A 3,284-nucleotide genomic window follows, 5' to 3' on the forward strand; every position below is an offset into this window, starting at 1 on the left:
ACTGAAAATCAAGAAAATATGTTCCCAACTACCAGTTTTGTAGTATGAGAAATATTAAAGGAAACTGTTCAGACTGAACTGAAATCCTATCAGATATAAATGGTAAAGAATGTAGGACAAATTAATAAAAGAGAAGCAGTGGAGTAATCTAATTAATTAAAATGAAGAAAAGAGATAACCAAAAAAAAAAAAAAAAGAAAAGACATAAATGTAGGATACATAATATAATACAAAGAGTAAGATGGTACAAGTAAACCCAAATAATTAATAATTAGATTCATTGCAAATGGATGAATTACACTAAGTAAAAGACAAAGGTCTTCAGAACAATGACACCACCACCCTAACTATATGCTGCCTACCAGAGGCAAATCTTAAATACCAAAGTATTTAAATAATAGGGTAGATAAAGATGGGTCATTACAAACATTAACAAAGACATGGCTGCTAAAGCAATTCTAACACTAGGCCTAGTGGGTTTCAAGGCAATTATCAGGAGGGATATTATATAACTGTAAATGTTCAATCCATCAAGAAAGTACAGCAATTCTCAATCTTATGAACCTAATAACATGACTTCAAAACATAAGAAGCCAAAAGTAACAGAACCAAAAGAAGAAACTGACAAATCTGACATAGTTGGAGGTTTTATCCCATCTCTCTCACTGACGGATAGAACGGGCCGACAAATAGAATATCCAACATTTGAATGACACAATTCTCAAAGTTGACTAAATTGACTTCTATAGTGTGCTCTTTTCAACAACTTCAAAATAGGCAGGTTTTGTTTTTTTTTTTTTTTAAGTGAACACAAAACAATACCCAAACTAACCATATACTGGATCAAAAGTAAGTCTCAACAGATTTCCAATCAAGTACCCAAACAGCAAACCTAAATAATGGTCTCGGAATTCAGGATAGCAATCACCCTCGGGAAGGGGGATAATGGCTGGAAGAAGGCCAGAAACAGGCATCTGGAAGGCTGATTATGTGCTGATTATGTGCTGATTATGTTTCTCAATCTGAGTGCTGGCCACATGGCTATGTACTCAGCTTGTGAAAATGTACTGCAGTCTACTGATGTGCACTTTCCTGATGTTCTGCTTAAGAAGTTAAGTAGCAAAAACTTCCTACAAAGCAAAAGAAAGCAAAACTTCAAGCCTAGATGTCCCTACCAATGAGTTCTTCCAAACATTTAAGGAAGAGATGCACTAAGTCTTTGGATCTTGTTTTATAATATCATCGTGCCCTAGGAGCTTTCCAAGAAAAAGTACTGGAGGTCGATTTCTTTAATGACATAGGTACAAAAACCCTAAATTATTGAGATGCCTATGTGGCTCAGAGGGTTGAGCATCTGCCTTTGGCTCGGGTTGTGACCCCAGGACCAGTCCTGCATCAGGTTCCCTGCAGGGAGCCTGCTTCTCCCTCTGCCTGTGTCTCTGCCTCTCTCTCTGTATCTCTCAGGAATAAATAAATAATCTTTAAAAATCCTAAGTTATCACTATCTGTCCACCACCACCCTTCCCGTGTCAGGTCCTACCCCCTAAGGCCAGCTCCCTTTGCTGGTGTCCATCACGCTGTGCGGAAGCGCTGCCAGTATGTTGGACAAACTGCCCTACAAAGTCACTGACGTCAGGCTGGCCTCCTGGGGACACAAGGCCCTGGACATTGTGGAGAATGAGATGCCGGGCCTGATGCGCATGAGGGAGATGTACTCGGCCTCCAAGCCACTGAAGGGTGCCCGCATCTGGCTCTGGGTGCTGAGGTGCAGTGGTCCAGCTGCAACATCTTCTCCACCCAGGACCATGCAGCTGCTGCCATTGCCAAGGCTGGCATTCCAGTGTATTCCTGGAAGGGGGAATCGGACGAGGAGCACCTGTGGTGCCTTGAGCAGACACTGTACTTCAAGGACGGGCCCCTCAATATGATTCTGGATGACGGAGGTGACCTTACCAATCTCATCCACACCAAGTACCCACAGCTCCTATCAGGCATTTCTGAAGAGACCATAACAGGGGTTCATGACCTATACAAGGGGATGGCCGACAGGAAGCTGAAGGTGCCTGCCATCAATGTGAATGACTGTCACCGAAAGCAAGTTTGACAACCTGTATGGCTGCCAGGAGTCTTTTATAGATGCATCAAGCAGACTATGGATGTGATGATTGCAGGCAAGGTGACAGTGGTAGCAGACTAGGGTGATGTGGGCAAAGGTTGTGCCCAGGCCCTGCAGGGTTTTGAGGCCCGCGTCATCATCACAGAGATCGACCCCATCAATGCACTGTAGGCTGCCATGGAGGGCTATGAGGTGACCACTATGGATGAGGCCTGTCAGGATGGCAATACATTTGTCACCACCACAGTTTGTGTTGACATCATCCTTGGCTGGCATTTTGAACAAATGAAAGATGATGCCATTGTGTGTAACATTGGACACTTTGACGTGGAGATTGGCATCAAATGGCTGCACAAAAATGCTGTAGAGAAGGTGAACATCAAGCCCCAGGTGGACCGCTACCGGCTGAAAAATGGGCGCCTTATCCTCCTTTTGGCTGAGGGCCGGCTGGTCAACCTGGGCTGCGCCATGGGCCATCCCAGCTTTGCGATGAGCAACTCATTCACCAATCAAGTGCTGGCACAGATTGAATTGTGGACCCACCCAGACAAGTTCTCTGTTGGGGTTCACTTCCTGCCCAAGAAGCTGGATGAAGCAGTGGCTGAAGCTCACCTGGGTAAGCTGAATGTGAAGCTGACCAGGCTGACTGAGAAGCAGGCCCAGTACCTGGGCTTGTCCCGTGATGGCCCCTTCAAGCCCGATCGTTACCTCTACTGAGAACCAGGCCTACTATTTGCCTTATAACTGCTGGCCTTGCTGGGGTCCCACCTCTCTTCCCCAAGAGCAAATGGCGCCAACTTTGAGATAGGTTTGTTAATGTCCCCCACTGACTCCCCAGGGCTGATCACTCAGTCTTTGGCCTCTGCTGCATCCCTCGTACTGTTCTCGGTGTGGCAGAGGGAATTGAGAAGCCCCTTCTCAAGCCCTGGTCATAATAGAGGTACCCAGGAGGAACCCACAAGGAACCCTGAGCTCAGGGGTTTGGGAACTGCTCACCCAGTCAGTCCTTACTTAGGTTGGAAGTCAGCAGTGGTCAAGGTCCAAAGCCCATACACATCACCTTCTAGGCCCTCACTTGGCCTATGAACTTTGTACCCATGTTCTTAGTTTACTGGTTCACTGGTCCCTCAGCCCATGAGAGATGAGAATGGATTATATCAAAAGGAAG

At 45.7% G+C, this 3,284-nt stretch overlaps 1 pseudogene; it reads left to right on the forward strand.

The window, feature by feature from the left end:
* Window positions 1-1,598: 1,598 nt before the first annotated feature.
* Window positions 1,599-2,986, forward strand: LOC112652133 (adenosylhomocysteinase-like; annotated as a pseudogene).
* The last annotated feature ends 298 nt before the right edge of the window (window positions 2,987-3,284 follow it).

The sequence above is a fragment of the Canis lupus genome, chromosome 13, assembly GCF_003254725.2.
Source record: "Canis lupus dingo isolate Sandy chromosome 13, ASM325472v2, whole genome shotgun sequence".
Lineage (NCBI taxonomy): Eukaryota > Metazoa > Chordata > Mammalia > Carnivora > Canidae > Canis > Canis lupus.